This window comes from Lutra lutra, chromosome 6 (assembly GCF_902655055.1).
Source record: "Lutra lutra chromosome 6, mLutLut1.2, whole genome shotgun sequence".
NCBI lineage: Eukaryota > Metazoa > Chordata > Mammalia > Carnivora > Mustelidae > Lutra > Lutra lutra.
In genome coordinates, this window is record NC_062283.1 from 77,066,783 (window position 1) to 77,084,325 (window position 17,543).

The window sequence follows — 17,543 nt, forward strand, 5'->3', positions numbered from 1 at the left end:
AGTGGAGAGCCTGCTTCCCCTCCTTCTCTCTCTGCCTGCCTCTCTGTGTGCTTGTGATCTCTGTTTGTCAAATAAATAAATAAAAATCTTAAAAAAAAACAACAGCTGATTTTTCCATTTATTTTATTATTTATTTTGCCATATTTACACTTTCTTCTTAGGAATCACATAAAACTGTATCTCAGTGAGACCTTAGAGGTTACTGTATCCCACCCCTCTTCATTCAACATGGGAACAGAAGACATGAAAGCTAAATGTCTTGTCTATATCATATAACCAATTTGACACTAGAATACCATGGTCTTTCCACTAAACCCCATATTGTTTGGATTGACGAATTAGTTGCTTCTGTGTATTTTTTCACACTCATATCAAGGTCTAATGTTCCTGAAAAATGATCCACCCCTCCCCTCACTTTCTCAAGGACAGCTCAACATTCATTAGGGTAGCTCTTCAGCAGACACATTCTTCTTCTCTTCTCTCTCTTTCTTTTTTTTTTTTTAAGAATTTTATTTATTTATTTCATAGAGAGAGAGGGTGAATGCATGATCCGGGTGTGGGCGGCAGAGCAGGGGGGAGCGATGAAGGGGGAAAGAAAGCACAGATATCCATCATACTCCATGTAGGACTCCATCCCAGGACCCTGAGATCATGACCCAGGCTGAAACCAAGAGTTTAACTGACTGAGCCACCCAGGCCTCCCCCTTCTTCTCTTCTTAAGGTGAGAGTGAAGCTATGTTATCTACTGTATCTGACCTCTTTTTCTATGGTTATGACGTGTCCTCTCTCCCATCTGTTCTGTATTTCTCAGGAAACTATCAACCTCACTGGCCATTTTAAAATTATTTTGGGAGTAATGTGAGTTAGGGATATAGCAAAAGGAAAGAATTTTTAAAAGTATGAAGTTATCAAGAAAGGAAATGAATGAAGTGCAGATTAATGGAGAACATCCAGATATAATTATATTTGAAACCAGTAAATTTAAGGCAATGGAAACACATTTGTGTGGATGTTCCTTCTGAAAAAATAGGTCAGACAACTTAGTCCACTTAATCATAATAATTTATTCCATACCTCGCTTGCTAAGAAAGTAAAGAAGAATTTTAAATGTCAAATAATATGGCTAAATATCCTCTTCCAGAACACTTTGTAATTTTTTGATACTACAGCTTTATTGAAACTATTTATTCTAGCCAAATCCACTGCTGTTAGTTACTCCTTAAAATTCTATCTTCTGTTATATTCTACTTCCCCACTCCCACCCTCTCTGCTCCACTGCATAGGTAGAGTATGCTTTTATTTTTCTTCTTACTATTCTTACTTTATATTTCCAATGAGTTCCTGGCTAGGATTCTCTGTTCTTTTCCCTCTGAACTTAACTGTCCATGATAATTTTGCCCCAGAGCTCCTCCTTGGTTGAAAACTCCAATCTGAATGCTGTGTTTCTTATTGCAGACCAGCTCCATATTTCTCACTATCTAGAGGGCCTCTCCCCTTGCTCAATACACATTCACTATTGAGAAGACAAAGGTGTCAAGTTACAAAGAAGAATAAAGAAAATAACTCTTACCTCAAAGTGTTTACAATTACCCAGAGATCACAATGAATAGACTAGCAGAGGAGCTAAGAATTCATTGAAGAGATCAGTGGGTGTTAAAACTTGAAAGGTAAGGAGGTGGTAGGCTGCGACTGTTCCTAGGACTCCAAAAATCAGTCTAAGTATCTAAGTATCAACAACTGATGGAAGGAAGCAGACTCTGTTTTATCTTTAGTCATCTGTTACACATTTTTTTTTTGTGGTCTACTATGTGTCAGATACTCTTCTAAGCATTGGAGATGGTTTTATAGCAATGAAGAAAATACACAAAGTCCTAATTCTTCTGGAGTTTGTATTCAAATAGAAAAGTCAATGAATAAATTAGTGAAACAAATGAAAAAGATAATTTCATCTGGCAGTAAATGCTAAGAAGAAAATGACTCTGGTGGATGTGACAGAGAGTAACTGAGGAGGATACATCTGGACTGACACTCGAACAGGGAAAAGAGACAGGCATGCACAGGAGGGGTTTCAGGAAGTATATTCCAAGCAGAGGAATAGCAAGTGTAAAAACCTTGAGGTTGGAACTAGCTTGGCATATTTGTTGGGGCCATAGGCTTACAGGTGTGGAGTATGGTGTGGAAAGGAGAGAACATTGTGAAATGAAGTTGAGAAAGTGGACAAGAACCAGACATGTGTGTTTTAGTCTGTCAAATTAAGAGATGTGAATATTTATTCTAACTGTTCACAACAGTATATTGATGACACTTCATTACACAACATCAACACTTTGACTGAACATGTCATTAGAAATTGAATAACTAGCAAAAACACAATATCTGTCAATATTTAACTAGTATATTTAAGACTCAGAGACAATGAATCCAGGGACATGAATGTGGTCTCTAGAGAAATGTATTCTTTGCAGATTAAGGATGTTTTCACAGAGGCTAAGTTAAGTAACTTTGCCTATGCTCAAGTCACAAAAACATTCTCCTATGATTTCCTTCAAAGCCCAGCGATTAAGGTTTTTAGAGTTAGGCTTAACAGCAATCTCCAGTAAATTATTATGTATGGTATGAAAGTAACGGTCAGGGTTTATTTTTTTTCCAAACGAATATTTCAGTTATTCCAGCACCATTTATGAAAATATGTTCTATCCTTTGTTATATTGTTTTGGGCCTTTTATTAAAAAAACAAATGACTATAAATCATTGGTTTATTTCTGAGGTATTTGTTCCGCTCCATTATTCTATTGGTTGATCCTTGTGTGAATGTCATACATTCTTGATTTATTAAAAATCATGTAGTTATGTGAGTCATTAAATCAGGTAATATGTGTTCTTCAGCTTTGTTTTTCTTTTCCAAGATTGCTTTGCATATTCAGGTCTTCACATTGCTATGTGAATTTTTTAATCAATTTGTTAATTTTTACCAAAAAACAAAGAAGTCATTGGGCTATGATTAAAATTGTATTAAATCTGTAGATGTATTGAGGAGAATTAAATTCTCAAAAGTACAGCATCTTAGAATCCATGAACATGGTATATCTCTCCATTTTCTTAGTTTTTTTCTTGTCTCAGCAATATTTTGTCATTTTCAATGTAGCGGTCTCTCACATATTTTGTTAAATTTACTGCCAAGCATTTTATTTTTTTGACACTATTTAAAATTATTTTTGAATTTCATTTTTTTTTGCTGCTAATACATAAGAACATAATAGATTTTTACTAGTAATTTTGTACCCTGATATTGTTATATATGCTCATTACTTTAAAAGGTTCTTTGTAGGTTTTGTATGATTTTCTTTGTAAACTATTTTGTTACTTGTGAATAAAGACTAACTTCTTTTCCCCTGGTATTTCTTTCTTTTGTTATTGAACTAGCTAAGATTTCCTATATAATAATGAATAGCAATGTTGAAGGTGGACACTCTTGTCTTATAATATAGGACACTTTAAAAATGAAAAAGAGAATAAACTCAGAATAAAAGATATTTTCCAGAAAGTAATATTGTAATTTTGCTTTAACACTCCTATGAGTTTAAAGAAATAAAAAGAAAAAAAATATTTAAATAATTTAACACTTCACATTCCTGAAGTTCTTAATGTATTCATCAGTATAGGAATGATTTCTAGGATATTTCTCTCCAGCCTGAAGAACTTTCTTTATAGTATAGTAGGTTTTATAGTATACTTATAGTATAGTAGGTTTTCTGGCAGTAATTTCTCTTTTTTTCTTTTATCTGAAATGCTCTGATTTAACCTTTATTCTTTTTTTTTTTTTTACAATTTTTTAAAATTTTGAGGAATCTCTCCACCCAAGATGGGGCTCAAACTCACAACCCCACAATCAAGAGTCACATGCTCCACTGACTAATCCAACCAGGTGCCCCTAAGCTTTATTCTTGAAGGATATTATCACTGGCTATACAATTCTGGATTGACAGTTTTGTATTAGTGTTTTAACATTTTAAAGATGTTAAACATTTTAACATTTAACATTTAAAGATGTCCCAATATTTTTTTGGCATCCACTATTTCAGATAAGTCAGTGATTATTTGAAAGAGTGTTTCCTTGTGTTTTTCTCTGATTACAATTTTTCTCTTATACTTGGTTTTCAGCAATTTTACTATCATGAGCATTGTTTCTTATTTATTCTTGCTGAAGTTTTGCTGAAACGTTTGATTGCTAAGTTGGGGGATTTTTAGACATGTTTCCTTAAATATTTTTCATCTCCAAGACTTTCTCCTATCCTGAGACTTCAGTTACTTGCAAATTAGATATTTTGCTATTGTCTCACAAGTACCTGAGGATTTGGTTATTCAAATTTTTTCCTCTTTTACAGAATAAATTTTATTTATCTCTCTTCTAGTTTTACTGACTCTTTTCTCTGTCATCTCCATTCTGTTGTTATGCAAATATTGTGAACTTTAAAATTTCAGATATTGTATTTTTTTCAGCTAGAATTTTCATTTGGCTCTGTTTTGTAGCTTCTGTGCTCTTACTTAGTTTTCTAATTTCATTATGAGAAGATTTTCCTTTATCCCATCTTGTGCTTGATCTCTATTGATTGTTTCATCTTCTGAAATAGGTCTTATTTTCCTTGTTGTTCATGTCAAGTAATTTTGTATTGTATCCTGAATATTGGGAATAATGCAGAAATTCTTAAATCTTTATATTATTTCAAATTGTTGGTATTTAGAGATATTTGGATTTGCATGCTTATTAATTGCTTGTTGGTTTTGTTTTAACAAGTAATTAACTTGGATGGATTAAAACTATAAATGTAGCCCTTCGTAGCAGCTGCCATCTCAGTTTAATTATTTTATCCTTAGCATGGCTGCTTAGTGTCTGTCCCACGCATCTGTGTTTCAGGGTCTTCCAGAAATTTTGGCAGAATGATTACACAGAATTTGTGGCTTCCCCTCCTGGCTCTCTCCTTATGGGATTTCCCCTTCACTTTCTGGCAGCTGATGTTGCACTAACCAGTCCTCTGGTCATTCAAACCTCTGAGTTTTCTAACAGATTTTCTCTGCCTTGTACAGCATAAACAATGGCCCATCCTTAGGCTTAAGGCATAGAAACAGGAGATTCATCATGAGCCAGTTCCTTCTTTCAATGTCAACTATCTTCCAGAATCTGCCTGCTTTGGCTCATAGTCCAGAGATTTTAAGCAGGTTTTTTTGTTTGTTTGGTTTTGGTTTTCTTTCTTTCTTTCTTTTTTTTTTTTTTTTTTGGTATCTGTGTTGTTGTTTGTTTTGGTTTTGTTTTTAATTTAGAGTTTATAGCTGTTATATAAAAGAGGGTCAGTCCACTAGGAACTCACGTCGCTGTAGAAGCAAAACGCAAAACTTTGTTGTAAGTTTTTGAAAACTTAAAAACATATAGAACTTCTTTATCTTTTGAAGATTTTATTTATTTATTTGAGAGAGAGAGAGATCATGAGAGGGGGGGAGGTCAAAGGGAGAAGCAGACTTCCCACTGAGCAGGGAGCCCAATTCTGGACTCTGTCCTGGGATTCCAGGATCATGACCTGAGCCAAAAGCAGTTGCTTGACCAACTGAGCCACACAGGCATCCCTAAAAACACACTGAACTCTTAAGTCTCAATTATAGTGCTTACCATGTCAAGGAAAGTAGATAAGAATTTCAAACAGTTGTATGTTCTATTGAACTTAATCTCAGTTCACTTTCATTGCCTTCAGGAGGGTCAACATTCTAATATAACCCCCTTGCTGCATTTTATTGCCTTAACTGTTGGTATGTTTTGGGCCTGGAAGGATGTAATTATCTACAGTTTAGCCAGTGGTAGTATTTTAAATTTATAGCCCTTAGACATGGAATAAATTCAAGTGATCTAGGTAAACCCTCTAATTATGCAAATGAGAAATTAAAGAAATGATTGGGGCGCCTGGGTGGCTCAGTGGGTTAAGCCTCTGCCTTCGGCTCAGGTCATGATCCCAGGGTCCTGGGATCAAGCCCCGCATCAGGCTCTCTGCTCAGCAGGGAGCCTGCTTCCCTCTCTCTCCTCTCTCTCTCCCTCTGCCTGCCTCTCTGCCTACTTGTGATCTCTGTCTGTCAAAAATAAATAAAATCTTAAAAAAAAAAAAGACCAAATGATTATGTGATTTAAATATTAACACAGATGGGAATTAGACAAAGTTTCCTGATGTTGCATGATCAGTAAGAGCTTTTTGGATCAGGGGCACCTGGCTGGCTCATTTGGAAAAACATGTGACTCTTGATCTCTGGGTCATGAGTTCAAGCTCCACGTGGGGTGTAGAGATTACTTACATAAATAAAACTTTAAAAAGAGTTATTTGGACCATATTTTAGGGATTTTACTTCTGTAGTATATCACTATGTATTACTAACTCTATCTACTCTTTCTGTTGGAGAGCTTTAGGGCCATATTATTTCATAAGCTGTTAAGAATCACGGAGGGGTTCTGAATAGTTAATATGCATAGGAAAATACTGGCATCAATTGAAAATTGAATTATATAGTTATGAAAGCACATCATAGAGTTCTTGGTATGAAGTTAGTGTCCAACAACTACTCATTCTTCATCTTCTTCCTACTTCTCATCTTTTTTATTATTAACTGCTTATACTTTCAAGATACATTTGAATTCAGGGAAAGCAAGGGGAAGTATTACTCCTATTCTTTTTTGGAAATGCTGATTTCCAAAAATTAGAGCAACTCTCCTATAGTCTCATCCTTTCTTATCCCCTTGTTTTATCTATTTCACTGTTTTCTGGCTACTACAGCTTCAAAAAACAGGTGAGTAAGCAGGGTGAGGTCAGCAGACTCATGTGAGAAGGGAGTAACTGTTCTCACTCCTGTCTAAGCAAAAGAAATTGAGAGGGAGAGAACACAAGCAAGAGTACTAGTTAAAAATAGATTAAAAGTCAAAGGGCTTCTAGCTCTTCACCTGTATGTAGCTTTGCCTCTGTTTAATCACCTTTTGTTGTTGTTGTTGTTGTTGTTAACGATTTTATTCACTTGTTTGACAGAGAGAGATCACAAGTAGGCAGAGAGGCAGGCAGAGAGAGAGGAGGGAGCAGGCTCCCTGCCAAGCAGAGAGCCGGATGCGGCACTCGATCCCAGGACCCTGAGATCATGACCTGAGCCGAAGGCAGAGGCTTAACCCACTGAGCCACGCAGGCGCCCTTTAATCATCTTTTAATAAAGATTATAAAACTAATCCAGGGATAGAAAAATTTATCTATAAAGTGGCAGATAGTAAACATTTTAGATTCTGTGGGCTGCAATCTGCTTCATATTTTCCTTTTTCAAAATAGCTTCTTAAAAAATGTAAACACTATTCTTAGTTTGGGAGCTGTAAAAAAAGCAAGTGGGGGCTGTAGAATGTTGACTTCTATATATTAGACATTTTATTGTATAATGTTGAAGGATCGTATGGCATGATGCACGTGAAAACACACTGTAATTCATGCTACAGGTATGTGTGGTATTATTATTAATGACAATAATTGTCCATTGTCATCTGGAGGGCAGCACAAAGGTCTGAGGGAATTAGACATAGGTAAGGTAAGCTTTGATAGAGAGAATAATGGACGAAAGTTCTGAGCCAGATTAATATAGGGGTGACACTGTTTTCCAAGTACCGGGATAAGATCCCAGCAATGATACCATGGAGCAAGACAAGACAGAGGAAACATCAAAACAGAGACTGTCTACTTCATAATATTTTTCCAAAGCTAACCTTAGCAAAACTAATCTGGCTGCTTTGGAGTTAGAGAAAAACGACATGAAACCAACAGCCATACTCCCCCCTAGCAAGGAATGTGCCATAATGTGACTTTTTAAAAATAATTTAGTTTTGGGAGCCTGGGTGGCTCAGTGGGTTAAAGCTTCTGCCTTCGGCTCAGGTTATGATCCCAGGGTCCTGGGATCAAGCCCCGCATCTGGCTCTCTGCTCAGCAGGGAGCCTGCTTCCCTCTCTCACCTCTCTCTCTCCCTCTGCCTGCCTCTCTGCCTACTTGTGATCTCTGTCAAATAAATAAATAAAAATCTTTAAAAAAATAAAAATAATTTAGTTTTAAGATAATTTTTAAATAAACAATCGAATTTCTAAGTTCCTATTTTTAACATTCATTGAATAGTCTTTCAATTGAGTCTTGTAAATAAAACGAATGATCATACACTCCCAGTCTTCTCTGCTGCGTTTTAATGAACATAAAGAGTTACAATTTTATCTAGACTTCACATACTTTACTAATCATATTTTCTTTTTTTTTTTTAAAGATTTTTATTTATTTATTTGACAGACAGAGGTCACAAGTAAGCAGAGAGGCAGTCAGAGAGAGAGGGGGAAGCAGACTCCCTGCCGATCAGAGAGCCCCATGCGGGGCTCCATCCCAGGACCCTGGGATCATGACCTGAGCTGAAGGCAGAGGCTTTAACCCACTGAGCCACCCAGGCACCCCCTAATCAGATTTTCTGGGGGAAGCAAAGAAGGTAATTTCCCGAGTCAAGTCTTGTTTGATTCAAGTTCATTGACTGTTACTTATCACTGGTAACATTAAACATAATCCTCATTTTATTATTTCATTTTCCCTATGAATGTAAAAGGGTTATTGTATTTTTAAAATAATAACATAAATCGTCTCTGAAACACAGGGTCTGAGAGGTTTTGCAAATCCATGACTCACTCTGACAACTCGAGGTCAGCAGATTGTATCCCCATATGCCTGTAGAATTTCATCCACAGACGTCATTTTGAGAAGTGTTGGCATGACACTGGACAGTTTCTTAGGTATTGGAGAGCCTGTGCTATCGACCATTGTTGAGTCGTAATTTCATATTGTCTCTTAGTCATGTCTAAAATTGGAAGCAAGTAATTAAATAACAAATATCATGCATCAGAGAACAAGCTGGATAATCATGTTAAACACATTGACTAATCCTCTAACTTAACTATTTGATATACAAAAGGAAGCACTGAGTCAACCGATGAGGCATAGGCATCTTAAGTTATATGAAGTTAAGGGAAAGGGGGGAAAAAAGCACTAGAATTCCCAGCCACAACCCCATACAGAATAGTATCAATAGACTGAGTTGATAAGAGTAACAGAATACAAGTCAGAGAAGCACTATTTTAAAAATGTATTTATGAGTCACAACCTATTCAGGTTTCTCACAGGAATTGCTGATTTCTATGACTAACATCAGGACTTCTAAAATGACATTGAAAATGAAAGATTAACTTTTTCTTTGAAATGTAAAATGCAAAAATAACTAAATTAGACTAGCACATCTTCCTGTTTTAGAAAGGCATAAAATTACCTGTAGGAAATCAGGAAAAACAAAACAAAAACAAAATAAAAAAACCCCTGGAGTCATCTTTAATTCTTTTTTGTCCCCTTTCACCACATTATATCTATTGCCGTATTCCAGATTCGATCTCTAATGTTGACCACCATTTAATAAATGATGAGCACCTAAAGAGCTAGAGATGACTGGGGATGAAGTAGATGAGGGTGGTGATTTTTTTTTTTTTTTTTTTTGAGGTTGGTTAAGGAAGGCCTCAATGACAAAGGAACATTTTGAGCAGAGAGGAGAAGAAAGTGAGAGGGGGGCATGCATATGATAAGGATCAAGAATATCCCCAGCAGAGGGAACATGGATCAAGGCCATGGGCTAAGAGTATGGGACATTTGAAGAAGAGCAAAGGGCCAGTGAGAGTCTGTGTAGTGAGTGAGGGAGAGATGGGGGGCAGGAGTAGTGTGAGAAAAGGGGGAACCATATGAATGCCCTTAAGGAAGACTTTGGGTTCTACCCTGGAATATAGGAAGCCACTGGTGTTCCTTCCCACTTTAGACCTCATCATGTCTTAACATGACAGTGTAACAATAAGCTTCTACTTCATGTCTTACCTCCTGAGTCTCTTTCCTCTAAGGCATGTTTTACTTTGCCACATTACCTAGTTTCCTTAAACCTAGAACTGATCATTCCTCTCCTACTAAATACATCTCACTACCTAAAACAAAACACAATACCTAATCAAATCACTGTCAACACAATCTCATCTACATAATAAGAATCTCTAAAGAAAACAGATGGCACAAACTAGGTAACATGAGGAGGGCTTAGTAATGGAACCAGTTATAAAAGTGTGGACAGAGTTTAGGACTTGCATAAGAGATAGCACAATACCCTGGGATTAGCAGCTGTGGAGAGCCTTACATCTCGGTATTAGTTGAATTATGTCCCCCAAGCAGATATATGAAGTCCCAACCCCCAGTACTTCAGAATGTTGAATTTGGAAAGAGGATCATTGCAGATGTAATTATTTAATATAAGGTCATACTGGAGTGGGATGGGCCCATAATCCATTAGGACTGATGTCCCTCTAGGAAGAGGGGAAGAGACATAGTGATGGACACACAGGGAGAAGATGGCCATGTGACAACAGAGATTGAAGTGATGCTTCTACAAGCCAAGGAATGTCAGTAATTGCTTGTAAATACTCAAAGCTAGAAGAGGCAAGGAAGAGGTCTCCCCTAAAGATTTCAGGAGGGACCATGGCCCTGCTGATACATTAACTTCAGACTTCTAGCCTCCAGATATTAAGGCAATAAATATTTGTTATTTTAAGCCATCCGGTTTCCAATATTTTGTTACAGCAGCCCTATGAAACTAATACACCTCCCTTTCGCCTGAAGGGAGACACTCTCAGAACCCAGAGATGATAGTGCCTATGACGTTCGATAGAGGGGTACAGACCTACAGGGACCTCGCAGATAAGGATCCAGAAAAACAAACACTCCAACCTTCTGATCGCCTGCCAGTGCCTTCCCTTGGTTGAACTTTATTGGAGGGCAATCGAGGTCACTGCTGTGTGTCCCTATGCATCAGTCACCAGGGCAGAGAGTACACAAAAGCAGAAGGGGACTTAAAAGGATAGATAGAACTATCCAGTGTAAAGTCGCTAAGTAATTTTGGGACAGCTTATCTCTCCTGCCTCATCTCCTGTCCTGTTCGTACATGCCACATAGGATCAGACACTAGGACCACCAGCCACTGCTCAAGGTACCCTCATGTGTTCTGCCATCATGTGTTTGCTCATATAGTTATTCTACTGAAACACTTACTAGCCTTACCACCTTCTCCACCTATAAAAATATAACTCATCTTCCAGGCCCTCCATGAAATGTTTTGTGATCCACCAGGGCAGAAACTCCCTGCATTGCAACTCCAGTACCCCTGAATTTATAGTTCTATGATCAAACCTACCAAAATCTGCCTGATAGTGTAGTTAGACATCTGTCCTCTCTCTTTAATTGAGAGGTTCCTCGGGGCATGGATTGAGCTATAATCATCATTTATGAGTGTTCACCTAGATATTTCACAACAACATGCACAAAGTAGGGATTAATATATATTGGTTAAATTGAAAATGGCAATTCTGGTGTTGAAATGAAATTTAGAGTCACCCAGTTCAATCTGCCTATTTCATAGAAGCAAAAGCTGAGGACTAGAAATAGAGAATTAATGGCAAAGTAGGGCCAGGATACAAATGTAAAGGGCTCAGTCTGGAGCTTTCCTATTATATGATTATGGAATAAAGCCATCATCTCATAAAGCTCCTAATCACAACTCCAAAGTCTTATAAGAAAAAATAAAAATGTAAATGAGCTAGCGACATGTGAATAAAAAGCTTTTTAAGCTACTTGCATATTGAAAAAAAATTTTTAAGTATTTGAGAAAATATTTTGAGCTTTATTGATTCCACAATGTTTGAGAAACAGCTTGTGGTATTTTCATAGCCCCCAAAGGCAGCTGGGTTCTCCCATTCCATTCTGGTAGCAAGTGTGTTAAGAAATAAATAGATAATTATTTTTCCATACTTTAAAAAAGTAAATATAACTGAATGGCTTAAGCTGTCAGCTTGAAAAGTTTTAGAATAATCTTTTGCTAGATTTTGCAAGCAAAATGTCAAAGCCAATTTCAACCAGCCTGAAAATCAAAAGGGCTCATTACTTACCTCTTTTATCTAAGGAAGTCAACTTTCTTGTGTGACAAGAACAAGGTAATACATTCTCTTTTCTTATAAACTTTTTTTTATTAAAGATTTTTATTTACTTATTTGAGAGAGAGAGAGAGAGAGACAGCACAAGTGAGGAGAGGTGAGAAGGAAGAGGGACAGAAGGAGATGGAGAAGCAGACTCTCTATGGAGCACAGAGCCGGACGTAAGGCTGGATCCCAGGACCCTGATATTATGACCTGACCAAAGCCAGATGCTTAACTGACTGAGCCACCCAGGCGCCCACATTTCCCTTTTTAAAAATTAAACTTGTCTTATTCTTGCATTAATCGATACTATACCTGTTCAATGACATCTTTCTGTTTGAGAAAATAAGGAAAATGAAAACCTATAAAAATTAATGTACTTCCATTTTTGTAGTTGTGTAGTTCAGGAAGTTCCCAAGATTACCTTCAGTTTTACTGACTATCTAGAAGGACTTTCAATACACAGCAAACATGTCTATTCACAGTAAAGGTTTATTAGAGCGAGAGGACACAGACTACAATTAGCAACAGGAAAACGTATACAAGGCACACTTCAGGAGAGACCAGGCATGAAGCCACCAGCCGTCCTCTCCCAGGGGAATTGTGTGAACAGTGCTTATTTCTCCCAGCAACCATGTGTGACAACATAAATGGAATACTGCCAACAACAAAAGCCCACCAAGTCTTGGTGTCCAGGGTTTCTGCTGGAAGTCAGCAATGTACACATGGCTAACCACCCATGTGATTAACCTTAGTTCCCAGCCCTGCCAGAGGTCCAATTGATATCACAGGACCCAAGAACTCCACCATCAATAACACGGTTCACACAGACTATGTGGCATGGCCTAAGGACTCCAGGTAAACAAAGATACTCATTTCCTGCAGCCAGCACGGAAAGGTTACTCCTAGGAACTGGGGGCAAGGACCTTTCTTTAGGCCAGGTTAATCCTTTACTACCTAAGTGTCTCTTGTAAATTTAAAGTTTAAGTTTCTAAGAGCTTAAGATGCTTATCCTGTTGTTTTCTGCTCTGTGCCTAAGGTTTTCAATCTGAGCTTCCAAGCTTTTTAAGTTTTTGGCACCAGTGTGTCTCAGTTATTTTTCATGGTGCTCTTTAGGCAAAAAGAAATCCATAATAGTAATTAGGTCCAAACAACTTAACAGTAGTAATTTGCATGGTGTTCAAGAGGCGATGCTGTGATACCCTGAAGAATTTTATTTTCCTTTATTTTTTTAAAGTAATCTCTACCCCCAATGCGGCGCTCGAACTCATGACCCTGGGATCAATAGTCACATGCTCCACCAACTGAGCCAGCTAGGTGCCCCAACAACGTTAAAAATTCCACGGTGTCCCTAGGAGGTTGCTGCTGTGCCTCATGGCAACTTGGCACATAATTTCAGAACCATAGTTTCATATAATGCTTAAGTCACTATAGAAGACTATTTTGTCATTGTCTTTGTCCTTTAAAAATGGTTTGTTGAAAAGTAAATATGTGTCAAATGCCAGGAACTGGGCTTCCATATACAGGCAAGATATGCTCTGGACAGTTTATAAAGTGTTTCAGAGATGATTTAAAGTTAACAATAAAGTACAACTTGGGGAAAGGATTGTTTTGTCTGTTGAGCAAATTATTAAACTGTATTTCCCAGAGCTTGACATAGGATCTAATAGACATTCAGAAAGTGTTTCTTAAATTGAATTGTGACACAAATAGGAAAACTTGCTTCCCTTCCCTGTCACAAGTGTACATGCAAATAACATCTATTAACACCAAGCCTATTTCTCTGTTCATTAGGATGAAACTATTTCACTCTTTAAAAAAATTTTAAAAAGTCTTCTTTTTCTCTCTTGCCCAATCTAAAAGCAACAGTATTTAGAAATTTTAGGAAGAAGAGAATTATAACAACATAAACCTTATAAATAACTACTATTATTTTTTTTCTTTTTTTTTCTTAAGGTTTATTTACTTATTGGAGAGAGAGAGCATGAGCTGGTGTGGGGGCGTGGGGAGTTGTGCAGATGGAGCAGGAAAGAGAGTAATCTTTTGCAGGCAGAGAGAGAGAGAGGGAAGCAGGCTCTCTGCTCAGCAGGGAGCCTGATGCGGGACTCGATCCCAGGACCCTGAGATCATGACCTGAGCCACCCAGGCGCCCCAATAACTACTATTATTTTTGTCCTTATTTTATGATATACATGCCTCCATAGTTGTAGTCTTATCACACATTACATTTTTTTGACTTTATTCACTTAACATAGTTTTGTAAGCACTTCCCATTGTCTAAACAAATCTCTGTATTACCCTTTACTTCTTCCCTGATTTGGAAGAGATTTCCTCCTGCTAAGAAAATCTCTACTCTTCAGAACTAGAAGTGTTGCTTTGTACAAGTGCATCTTCAGCTCTGTTACTTTGATGCTTGATTATCCTTTCGTTTGAACAAAATTATTTCCTTCACTGTGAATTACTTAGCAACGATGGTACTGGGAGAGAGAGATTTATCTTGCTCTTGCTTACTGAACCAATGAAGAATTCCAGTCTCGGGGCCAGGGAGGAGCCAGGCTGTAAATTTTTCTGACTTCTGCTATAAACAAAGCCTGTCAGGAGAATGCTGTGACTTGATACCCTTTTTAGAAAGAGAAGCTGGCGGACAGAGAGAACCTGCCTCTCTATTCATGTCACTATGTGCCTTGGGAAGAGGAGATTGGGGATTTCTAAATGCAGAGCCTGGGCTGACATCTTTCTGGTAAAACAGAGCCATAATAGGGGAAAGTTTGAGTTGCCTTAAGACCGCAAGGTCTTGGTGTTTCTTCAGTGTGGCGGGAACTGGTTCTCTGTCCAGAAGGGTCAAGTTTATACTGTTAGTGGACTTCTTTTTTGTCTTAATTTGAAGAGCTTCCACAGTGTGGGTTGAGAGATGGGATTTTCTTGGCACAGTACTCATTTGGGAATGAGTTTGTGCACTCAAATAAATGAATCTGTGTTTTGGAAATGAGAGATTGGTATTATGGATTTAGAGGTATTAATTATGACTGAGTCTATCTCTGAACATTTCTGAGTCTATCTCTGAACAACAACACTGTTGTCACTGGAAGAGGCAAAGAGGAAATTCAAAAATAAGACGAGGAAAGGAAGCTGTCAGAACCATAACTTCAGGAACAGAGAATCATATCAATGTAGTGCTGAATTGTAAATATCCAAAGGGGAATCCACAGTTAATATTTGATCTCAGCCCTTTTTATTTAAAAGAATGTACTCATTAATTTAAAAGCAAGATGTTATTTACAGCATTTTGAATTTTTAAAAATCTCCTTAGAATGGTTAGGAGAATAGACCCTCATAGACTCACTGTTGATGGAACTATAAATTGGTGCTAAGTTTCTGTGGTAATATGCGCCAAGAGCCCCCTCCGAAAAATCCACTCTTTTTTGCAGCAATTTAATTTTTAGGACTTTATGTTATGGTGTATTAGGAATGTTATAAAGGTTATACGTTAATATAAATAAGAAATATTAACACATATTAAATGTTATATATCTTTTAAAGATTTTTTAAAGATTTATTTACTTGAGAGAGAGAGAGAGAGTTTGTGACCAGGGGGAGGGGCCAAGGAAGAGGGTTAATTACATGGACAATATTCAGGGACACCTGGATGGCTCAGTGGGTTAAGCATCTGCCTTCAGCTCAGGTCAATGATCCCACGGTCCTGGGCTCAAGCTCCACATAGGGAATCCTTGCTCAGCAGGGAGCCTGCTTCTCCCACTGCCTGCCATTCTCTCTGCTTGTGCTCTCTCTCTCTCTCTCTCTGACAAATAAATAAATAAAATCCTAAAAAAAAAAGAAAGAAAATATTCAGAATATATTACTAAGTTTAAAAAGGCAGAAAAAGAGAATTTATCACTTAATATATTTTTACACACACAGATGCAAACACTAGAACAAAATATCTCAATATGGTAAAGTAGTGTAAGTGGTTATTTTGGGTAATAATAACTAAAGTTCTTCCCCTCATTTCTTCCTGCCTGCCTTCCCTTCCTCCTTCCTTCCTTTCTTCCTTTTTTCTTTCCTTCTTTCTTTCCTCCCTTTCTTCCTTTCCTCACCTCCTTCTCGTCCTTTTTATTCTTGATCTCCTCTATATTCCAAGCATTTAGGCTTTTATTTTGTAAGTTGAAGGAATACACTGTTTTATTTTATTTTTAACTTTATCTTATAAAAGCCTACTATTTGGATTTAGGGAATTTAGGGTGGAAAAAGAAAGGGAAAAAATTGAGTCCCTTTCTTTTCTTCTTGATGCCCTTTCCTTTAATGTTCCAGTTTCTCTTCCTCCATGCGTGAAGAAGAGAGAACAGGAAAGGGAGGACAAAATTTCCACTGTGTCTTTCAGAAGCAGACCTAGAAGAGCATTCCATTCTGTTCATCTGCCTTCAGGAAATGAATTTTTTCTTAAGATTTATTTATTTATTCAAGAGAGATTGTGCACGGGGTTGGGGGCAGAGGGAGAAGGAGAGTCTTAAGCAGACTCCACGCTGAGTGTGGAGCCCAGCAGGGAGGTGGGCTCAATCTCAGGACCCTGAGATCACCATCTGAGCCAAAATCAAGAGTTGGATGCTTAAATGACTGTGTCACCCAGGTGCCCCAGAAAATGAATTCGCTTTTAAAATTAAATGATTTGTGTTTCTTTTTGCCTTTTCGGATAGTTGAAAGAGTGGCAGAAAAGCAAGTCCGGTATTTGCTGTATAATTCCTTTACGGTATTTAAATGCTACGCATTTCTTCTCCACAACAGGCATGAAGAAATTAGTTTTACCTTGAATGTGTAAAATTAAAATGATTCCCAGCTTTTCTTATATCTCATAACATTTTTCTAATAAGTTAATAAATCTAGGCTTTTTAACGTTCAAATTAATGTCTGAATAAAAATCCTCAAGGGCACTAAAAATAAGTTTAAAGTTTAAAGGCCAGAGTAAGAAAAGTAATAACTATCTAAGCCAGCTAACTATGTTAATTCTCAAACTTGACATTGTCTCCTAATGCTGGTCTTGATTTTAGGGAAGGTGCCCAGCTCACTGAAGATTAGAAAATACTGAGAGATCAAACTGGTAGTGGCTGATCGTGCTTATGTTGTACTAACAGCTATAAACAGCCTGATGTGGAGCAGATGGTCTGAGTTTTGAGAATATGAAGCTTGTGCTGGATAAGTGAAATTTATGCTATGGCAAGTATGTTTTCAACCAATCCTTTTTAAAAAGTGAATCTTGTCATCACAATCATTATAGGTGCTTCAAGCATTTCATTTCAGGGGAAAATGATGGTCTGACCGAAATTTTAACTTTGCATTTTAACTCATTTTCATGCTGCCAGGGTCCCAGATTGAAAACACCAGCGAGGCTGAGCCCAGGAATTAGGCAAGTCTGAGTCTGTCTGGAGGGTGACTGAAGTCATGGCAAGGAGAAGGGCTGAGAGTTTTGGGG